The sequence below is a fragment of the Coffea eugenioides genome, unplaced genomic scaffold (genome assembly GCF_003713205.1).
Source record: "Coffea eugenioides isolate CCC68of unplaced genomic scaffold, Ceug_1.0 ScVebR1_1697;HRSCAF=2593, whole genome shotgun sequence".
In the NCBI taxonomy this organism is placed as follows: domain Eukaryota; kingdom Viridiplantae; phylum Streptophyta; class Magnoliopsida; order Gentianales; family Rubiaceae; genus Coffea; species Coffea eugenioides.
In genome coordinates this window covers 6,136-16,611 of record NW_020862117.1, presented here as the reverse complement: position 1 = coordinate 16,611, position 10,476 = coordinate 6,136, and the positions used below count along the sequence as shown (strand labels likewise).

General features: G+C 32.7%; 1 long non-coding RNA gene across 1 annotated transcript; it reads right to left on the bottom strand.

Annotated features, from left to right (window-relative positions):
- Positions 1-7,966: 7,966 nt before the first annotated feature.
- On the bottom strand, positions 7,967-8,446 carry LOC113755758. The gene is made up of 2 exons (XR_003465736.1): positions 8,355-8,446; positions 7,967-8,283 (listed from the first exon to the last, which is right to left on the bottom strand). It is a non-coding gene; the product is annotated as an uncharacterized LOC113755758 (long non-coding RNA).
- Positions 8,447-10,476: the final 2,030 nt, after the last annotated feature.

Here is a 10,476-nt window from a genome sequence, read left to right as displayed (position 1 = left end):
GTTTAAAGTTGTATTTTGAACACCCGATGTACGGGTTGGATAATAGATGACCATGGTTAACTTGAACGCTTCCGCATCACTGTATTTATGTTTTGTACATGTGACTATTAGATTAGTTATAAGCTTGAATTTTTGCGTGAGTCCTGGCGAGAGCTGGGCAGGCATCCCGCAATACCCTTTGGTTTGCCTTAGGGAGAAGTGGGGACGTCACAAATTTCACAACCATTTCTTCTGTGAAATTATAGTTTTATGAATGTATTTTCCAACGCCACCAACCATGCTTAATTTCGAGTTGAATTGAGTGATTTGTGATCAAAATACGAAACCTGTCCTGTTCTTGAAAACCCTAAATTTTGGACAGAATTGATGCTAGACTTGGTGTGGACTTGCCAATTGAATTTCTTGGAGTTAAAAAACTTACCAAATGTATCATGAATGTTCCTTAGGCTTATCCTACACAAATGAACCATGTTTGAAGGATTTTCCTTGGCGAAATGTTTGGAATGGAAAACAAAAAGCTCAAGGCAGTTCTACCTTAGGATTTTTCAAAACTTTGGATGTTTGGTTGACTACCTTTCCGAAGGTATTTTTCCATGAAATTTGGTAGAGGGACAACCCTTATACGGTGGTATTATACTGCTAATTTTGGTGTTATTCCGAGATCGTTTCATGGCTCAAATAAATTACCAAAGTTCATGACTCGAGTTTGGAAAATCCTTATTTCTCAAGGGAATTTTGTTAACTTTGAGTTGCCGTATCTTAGTGCTCAAAACTCCGTTTCTCGTTCCGCTTGTTTTGTTGTAAACTTGGATTACAACTCTAGTAGATTTTCAAATGTCAAAGGCTAGTTCCAATCAGGTGAATTTTGCCGAAATTTCAAAGTTGGCCAAAAACTAACATAAATCTGCCTTATGAACCGAAACAGCGACTTTGAGCTCATTTTTGAATGTTTTCCATTTGGAATCTTAGAAAAGTGTATTCTAGAAACTTTTAGTACCTTGGAGGAAGTTTCCAACGGTACCAAGTTTTCCAATTTTTGACCTGTGGAATGTGAGATACGATTTTTTCAAAATATCGTATCAAAAACTGAAATTTTCCGCACTTCAAGGAAATGAAGCTTTTTCCAAGTACTCCTTATTCCTTCGATAGTACTTGAACGTTCATGCTTGATTTCCAAGACAAAAGACTCGATTGCTCTTATACTTTAAGAAATTCCACTTGAACTTCGATTTACGAGTAATTGAGGTTCATTATCATGAAATTTCCCCTAGATTGTACTCGTGCTCGATCTTCCTTGATAATTGGGATGTGTGAATGATAATTCACTATTATTTGCTCAGGCGCACACAAGGACCTTCAAGAGGATCCCACAGTGAACGCCTAAAGCTCCGAGGGACATTTCTTCCTCATTGCTTATATTGGTGAGTGTCAAGTGTGTGAATTATGTAAAATATTTGCAAATTGATAAGTGTTATATAATTTGGACTTTAAACCTTTGAGTCGAGTGTGTACTTTATCGCACTCGTCCTCATTTAAACGAAGTGAACTTGAGTTAGTGAAGTGAAGTGCTTACTTGTTTAAGTAATTGGTTAAGTGAATATATGTGAAGTGCTTAAGTGATTATTTATGCTGTGATTGCATAAGTCGTTGGAGTGAACCTCCTCGATACAAAAGTGTAAAAGTGGGAGACGCCCAAACTCTCTTATTGGCTAGCCTTGGACTCGAGCCAGCAGGGGCTTGGTCGAACTCCTCAGTGAACCATGAGATTTCATAAGTTCGACCTATTGAGAGGTCTTGCTTGGCATACTCGCTGAAGTATCGCCTCATAAATGTATTGCGAGCCCGGTGTGGTATGTAAGGTTGAGAAGGGGAAGTGTAAGTGATGTTTCTACGGATTAAACCTACCCGGTTGACGGAGTGTCAACGCGTGGAGGTTCATGATCATGCAAGTGAAAAATAGCTCCTGAGAGCTCCCATATCCTTGAATTGTTTCTGTTTACTTTTCAGTAAAGTGCTCTTTATTGAATAGTTATTGTTATAAATTGATTAATTTGGGGGTGTTACTTGAACTACGTGCCTATATGTGTGTTCTTGGCCTCACGAGCGTTTTGCTCACCCTGTAGATTTGTTTTCCTTAACAGGATTTGTGCTTGGAGTGAGATTCGGAGGAATTTCTCTTTTGTGTACTCATGTAATAGGGTTCCAACTCTTTTGTCTAAACTTTTGGGGTATTGTATATTTTTGGGCTGTATTATGGAAACCCGATGTAAGGATTGGATGATTGTTATATTTCGTTAAGTTTGAACGCTTCCGCACTAATTGCATTTATATTATCTGGGTGTGATGTCTAGTACCGTTATAAACTTGAACATAAATTGCTTGAGTCCTGGCGAGAGTTGGGCAGGCGTCCCGCGGATACCCTTTGGTTCGCCTTAGGGAGAAGTGGGGGCGTCACACCTAATCTTTTTTGTAATATTATTGTGGTCCTAAACTTTTGGATTTCTTTCACTCAGGTCCTTAATTTAATTGTATTTTATCCCTGAACTTTATTTTTACTTAATTTTGACCCCTAATCTTTTAAAAATTCTAATTTGACCCCAAAAACTTCTTAATTTTTGAATTAGATCCCTAATTTTTATTATTTCTCAATTACAATTGTTTCTCTTCTTTAATTGTTAATCATGTTTTATTTAAATGCATCTAATTTAAAAATTTTAGAGATTTTTATGCGTATTCACATTTTTTTTAAAAATAATAAAGTGAACTTGCTATATATTTACATTTTCTTCTAAAGTGTTATCAATTAAATTGGTATCTTGACCCTTTTATTGATTTTGGAATATAATTAGGGCAGCTTCACCTCATTTAACCGCTACTTTTAAAGGGAGGTACCTCCATTATCCTTTAAATTCTTTTTATGTGCTCCTATGTGCTCATCTGTAATTATATGTCGTATGTTTTTTCTTTTTATTTACTTATTTTTAGTTTTTCTTAATTTTATGTTTGATTAAAGTCTTTTGATTATTTTGGAGGATATTTTAATGCTCAAATTGTAATAGATAGGTAATATCCCTTTGTGTAAGAAATATATTCACTAGGTCTTTATTTGGTTTTATATAGTTTGATCTTTCAAAACCATTTGAGTTATATTTTTTTGTGTTTGTGGGCTAAAAATTGGGTTAGAAAATTATTTTATGTTGAGCTTGTATTTAATTTTAATAGGCTTTGGAACTTATGCTCGCTTGCTTTATTAGGTTTAAGATGTAAAAAAAAAATGAGTTGGGTGGTCCGTTCTTTTCAATAGGATAACCTATTTCTTTTCTTTGGGCCGAAGTGCCTTGGCACAAAACACATAAAAACGACCCAATATTTGTTGTCTTTGTGTAATCAGAAATAAATTTCACAATTCGGTCCCTAATCTTTTAAAATAATGTTATTGTGGCCCTAAAATTTTGAATTTCTTTCACTTTGGTCCTTAATTTAATTGTATTTTGATCGCTAAACTTTATTTTTACTTAATTTTGAACCCTAATCTTTTTAAAAATTCTAATTTGACCCAAAAATTTTAATTTTTACAATTAGGTCCCTAAGGTTTATTATTTTTCAATTACAATTGTTTCTCTTCTTTAATTATTAATCATGCTTCATTTAAATACATCTAATTTGTAAATTTTAGGAATATTTATGTTTATTCACATTTTTTCGAAATAATAAAGTGAATTTGCTATATGTTTACATCTTCTTCCAAAGTGTTATCAATTAAATTGGTACCTTGACTCTTTTGTTGATTTGGGAGTCCAATGCTAGACCCTTAGGTCGTCTACGCGTTAGATTCATCCCTTGTGTGTTTTCATGCATATTTTTCTATTTTAGGATTTTTTATTATTTGCATGATATGTTTCCTACTATTACTCCTTACCCCCCTATATGTGTGAACCATATCATTTAGAATTGTATCTCATCTAAGAAATTAGTAACAAATTAATTCATTTGTTTGACTAAATTAGAAGAGCCATCCCTCGAAAATGGGGAATAAGCATATGGCTCCTTTGCTTTAGCATGCTCTTACTCCCTTCTATAAGAAGGAAAATTGTGTCATGAATTTTAGCATCCCGTATCCGTTATGTTGAATTCTTTTCTTGTAGATCACGTTTATTTATCTATATATTATAATTTTATTTTTCGATTCTCATCTTTAGTATTTTCGTGACCTGTTCAAAGAATCATTCGTGGGTATCATAATTGATGTGATTGATACCAATTAAATTTTGAAGAGGCATTTCATCCCTCCCGATGCCCCTAAGTCTAGGTTTGCATTCATATAGAAGCATTCGAATGTGATAACTTTAGAGGTTAGATTAGGAAAATTTTTTGACCAAATCATGCTAGCCTTAACTAGATTGAAAGGGTGCTTTAGGTTTGAATCAATTGAACCTTTGCTTTTCCTTTCTTCTATCATAACTTTCGAACTTATTTTCTCTTATTTTTAAAGACACGGAGTTGTCAAAAAGAATTTTATTTTATTTTGTTAAAAAATATTTTTTAGATGACTTGGTACACCTAAATTCAATGCCAAGTGACAACTCTTTTTTTTTCTAAAAAATCCTTTCTAGACTATTATTTTGGGGCCAAACCGTCATATTTTTTAAAATTCCATTTTAGGTCCTTTTTCTTTTTTTTTTCCTAAAATAAAAAAAATCATTTTTTAAACACTTTTTCCTTTTATTTCAAAATTGTGTTTAGTATAATGACTAGGTGGGTATGACCGCGCTAAGCGCGCTGGATCAATGCAATTATGCCATGTCTTGTATTGGTCATTGAGGGTTGGTGTGATGTTAGAATAAAAAGAAACATGTAAACTATATAGGTTGTTCAGTTTAGATTAGTGAAATAGGCTGAAATCATATAACGAAAAGTAAAAGCAAGAAAGGAGTAAATGTAGGAGAGTGGTGTATATGATAGCTGAAAATGTTAGAATGGAATTATATGAAACTGTATATGGAATTATATCTAAAGTTTTATTTATAAAGTAGAAGGTGATGATTTGATAAATTGGATATGAAATGGTGGATAATGGTAAAATATATTGTGGAAAACTTTTTGCTTTTGAAATGTATGGTATCATATTACAATGTAAAATTTTTTGGTAAAATAAATGACAGTTATATATGAAGTAGGTGAACTATTACTAAGATGGATAAGAAGGTAAATGTTTATTAAAAGGAAATTGTTATTGGATGTAAAGTTTAATTTGTAATTGATTTTTATCTTTTTATAGTATTTTTAGCTATGAAATCATGTTTATTGATCAATCACAGAGTATTAATAAATAAGGATAATATAGTTCATGAATAATGTTACAAATACAAAAAGTTAATGACTAATTATAATAATAAATTGGCTAATTATAATAATGGATATGAAATACAGGGTACCAAGGGAAAATTTTTTCATCCCCATTGCTGTTAAATATTAAAACAGTAAAGACGGTCTTCAATTCTGGAATGAAAATAAGGACGTCATTGTGCTGGAGTTGATGTTGAACAATGAAAGCTTTCCAATTTTTTTTGAGCCGCTTGCCTTTGATTCCAATTTTTGTTATGTTATCTCCAGTTTTGAGAGCTATAAGCGGAGTTTTTTGTTCATTGAGAAAGTAGTCAACAAATCGTGTGATTTTCTGATACAAAAAGTAAAAGTTAGTGAGCTAAGTTGAAGGAAATGAGTTAGGTAGGGAATAATTTAAGGAAAATATAATAAGGATTATTTACCAATGTATATGGGTTGGCTAAGTGAAAGTTCTGATAGAAGCATACTGAAGTGGATAAATCTTGCGAAAAATGAGGTTGAAGTGAAGATGTCACTATTTCTTCATGAATTTGCAGATTAACATGAACTACACATAAGAAATATTTTTGTTGGAATAAATAATGTAAGATTGGAACATTACTATGAAATAGAAAGGATAAAGATGTATTATGAATGTATACAATTTTGCTGAAGATGAAGGTTGGTTAGAGGGACTGTCCATCTGAGATTAACTTGTTGTTGCAATTCACAAAAATTAATAACATCAAAAAATAAATTCCCAATATGTCGAAGCAATAGTATGTGATGTTCATTAGTAATATTTTCTTCACAATATTTATCCCATCCTGCTCCAAACGAGTCAGCATTTACTGTAATATTCCATTGTTTTGTTCCGTGCATGAAGGTAATTGTGTGACGGCCATGTTGAGATAGTAATGATTTGAATAGAGGAGGTAAAACCTGCATATGATATTAAGATAACAATATTTTAGATGAAATGTAAATTAGAGAAAAATTTGGAAACGTATGCTGTTGTACAAAAAGGAATGTACCTGGCCTCTATTTTTGCATCGGATGAGAAAGCAACATCTTTGTGAAATAGTATTTGCCATTTTGAAGAAAAGTCAGGTATGGATTTGTTGTAGTTGGTAGTAAGGTTTAAAATTCAAGTGAAAGATGAAAGTTTAGAAATGATAAAAGATTTTCAATCTGAAGGAGTTATGAATGTATGGTAGGAGTAGAGTTAGGAAGTCTAGGATAGAAAAGATAGGTATATATAGAGAATGAAGAAATTTAGAAAAAAAAAATTTAACAAAATGAATGTATAAGAACAGGAATAATTAATGAAGATGGTTGAAATAAGAACAGGAATAATTAATGAAGGTGGTTGAATATGTAGTTGGTGCATGTTGTCAGAATAATAAAAATGACATAACGTTGCTGTAAATGAGAATGATTCAGGAATGAGCACGTGGTTTGGTATGTGAATCTGTATTTTTATACGTGTAAGAAAGGTAAATTGAAGAAGAAAGGTAAATGGAAACAATTTTGATAAGATAAAACATTTAACTTGACAAATAAAGGATTTTGCGTGGAGAAGAAAAGATTGTTATGTAATCTTGAAACAAGGAAGAGTATAGTTAAACAGTGGTTATTCTATTAATTCTGGCAATGATAAGTTACTGAAGAAAAGACAGCAGCAATACTATGATTTCTTGAAATCATAAATGGCTCAAAAAAAGCTTCAAACAGCTTCATCATGGCCATGGAACTATTACAGACATTGCTTGTCGACTGTTATTTAGCTAGTTACCCTTCAAAGAGTTTATTCTACTGCTGAATCAAACACTATCCAGTAAGTCAGAGTTTGTAATAGGTAACCTTAACTTCTAGAAGAGATACTAAGGCAGAATACACTAAGGAGCACAATAAAACAGTAAGGCCAGAGAAAGAGCAAGAAGTCGTGGCAACACAAGTCCCTGGTGATTTAATTAGAGACAACATAAAAAGTTGCAACCAAGGAAATTGCTATCAGAAAAGTTGGTCTATCGGGTTAATACTGCCCTATGTTCTAAATAGGCATTGGCATTGGCATAAGAACTTATCGAAATAGGAGAAGGTATACACCTGGTCAATGCGCTGCAAAACACCACTATTTGAAGCCAAAATACTCCATAACAAGAACAAAAAAGCAAACAAAACTACAAAAGTAACACCGAGCCATTATGATAGATCATGGATACCAAGAACCAACTTGTGAACAAATTCCGTTTGATACTTCCTGTCATTTCCCTATTGCACATTGTGATTCCAAAACTAAAGCAAGATATACATGTTAGGGAAACTGGGAAGCCTATCAGCAAATGACACACATAAAACTGCTTTCTGGTGATAAAAATGTCTAGCAGGATTGCATCAGGACCATCATTTGGGTTCTATATATAGTTTAGCAAGAGATATAGGTTGATATATTGTAATACCCTCCCCGCCTCAAGTTCTTATCTTATGCTATTCCATCTTTTTTCCTGTGATTTTTTTACACAAGTTAACTCCAGTAAAAGAATCACACAATTGCATATAACAGATGGGAAAAACAAAGCTCCAAAATAAGTAGTATGTCTACATTTAAAGAAATGTAATTCTGAAACAAGGAACAACATAGTTAAGTAGCAGTCATTTTCTGATTTCTGGGAATCATAAGTTGCTAAACAAAACACAACAGCAATACCATGATTTCTTAAAATCATAAATTGCTGAACAAAAAGCATAGAGCAGCAATTTAGTTTCAAAGTAGCAATCCTAAGTTTCAAAAGAAACTATAGAACATGAGAACTTAGTTCAGTTTTGGCTACTTGCTGCAGCTAGTTCCTTCAAGCTGAGAAGCATTTTTTTCTGGTTCTTCAGCCTGATTAAACTTTTGATTTAGTGAAAGACGAATCTTTGAAGTTGGATTGTTTTCTTCAGTAGTTAAAGTGCCTGGAGAAGAATGAGATTAATTTGGAGTAAGAAAAAAGGATTATTTATCTGTGATAAGTATATTTATATACCTGAAGTTGTGGTCTGTGAAGGGCCATCTTGATTATGAACTGATAGAAAGGGAATGATTGATTCATTGACAGAAGAAATTGGGGTAGCAGCATCGGCAATCTCAGAATAATAAATGATTGTATATCGCTGCTTTGTATCTGCAACTTGAGTTTGTACTGGCTTAATGTGTACCAAGAACCACTTTGAGTCAAGTTCTTTGTGGACGATTTCAAGTGGAAGTTCAATGTTCTGTGAATTAGAAAGCATTTAAGAAAAAGTTTTCAGAAAGCAGAGAATATGGTTTCAATTTGTGATTTAGGATAAGTGAATAATAAGTTGAACATGAACCTACTTAAAGTGTTCCATTATTTCAAGAACATTGAACGTCAGCAGTTGTTCAGCTTGTTCTCCAAAGATAGAAGCTGTGATAACTCCAGTATGATCCCGTAAATCCACATCAAAGCGACACCTGCAAAAATGTTTGTAAATAAAAGTTTAGCATGTGTAAAAAGTGATGATGATAGTAAACTTTAAAGCTTTATCGAAAAAAAAGATTGGTTTTAGTAATGAACCTTGGTTCAGCAGGATGTTTTTCTTTACAAGTATTACAGCTAAAAATGACTTCATGTGCTGCTGTAGTACCTCAATAACATTTGTTGCAGCTCATATACCAGTATTTTTGAAATATGTGCTGGAAACTGAACTGTGCTTTGACCCCTGTACTCTAAATTCAAAAGTAAAAAGTATGAATATGTTGTTTGATAAATAAATGTACCGTAAAATAAACTATCAGTGAAGATGTTTATACCTTGTGGGTAGGATTAACATTGCAAATTAAGGTGGCCTTTTGATCTGGTTTCAATGAAAGTTCTGGATTGTATCTAGTATAAGTTTTCTGTTCCAGAATAACTGTCAACTCCTTGCTATTTCTTATTGCCCTATAATAAAATAAGGTTAAAGAAGTAAAGAATAAATTATATTTCATGAATCATGAACTGCTAAGAATGATAATGAAAGGGAAGAGATAAATCAAAACCAATTCTTTAGTTCCCTTGCTCCTTGAACAGGAGGATCAACGAGGATTGCAGAATCAAACCATGTGGACAAAGAAACACCTATAGAGAATATTTATTGACTCAGCATCATTTGTTAGAGAGACTTATATATGGATATAAATGTATCAGATAATGGTTAGGCATTAAATTGTAAGTTACCATTGTAGTTGTTGACTTTTATCCTTCGGGCAATAATAACAGGATAGTTGTTCATGGCAGAAATTATCTGTTCTCCTTCATTTTTGATGAAATCATCCCACATAGAAAGTACAACAGTTTGCAATCTACTATGAAATAAATAATTAGTATTTAATAAGATATATGTAATAGGAGAAATTATAACTACTGATCGTTATATATAAGATGAGAATTGGACATCTTACTTTTCATTCACAAGCACAAACTTTTGAACAATAGACTCTCTGTAGTGTGTAGTAATTGCCTTTTTCTCCAATGCTTCAATAACTATTCCAAGGACATCTGGAAAAAGGAAAAATTTGTTGAATATTTCATGCAGAGATATGCATACTATTTATATAGATAAAGTAATGAGATATACCAACTGATTTAGTCTTATCGTCCATATACTGTGCCAAATCTGTAAACTTTGTATAGTTGAACTTGACAGGCATTATATCTTCATCATCAAGAACCTCTTCAATAACAGTTTTGCTCGTGATTGTCCACTGATGAGTTATTTCAGCAGTCTGATATTTTGGTAAGATTGGCTTCACTTCAGGATATGTTGTATTTCTTATAAACTTGAAGGATTGAGCTCATTCTAAGGATGCCATTGTTGAAAATAATGCCTTCAACTTTTGATCCCTGTTGTATTATAACATAAGTTACCACAAACTAACCTTCCAAATAGCATCAATAAGACAGACAACTGGAATGCAGAAAACAATAGTATCCTTATATAACCTTTTGATAATGGAACAGAGGAATTTAATTACATACCACAGTCCATGGTTTATACTTTTGCAAGAACCATGGCACAATAGGCAATAATATTTTCTGCGAAACAATTTGTGTACCTCAGCATCAATAAATATGAACTTTTGCTTTTTTGTTGGGGTGGACATTG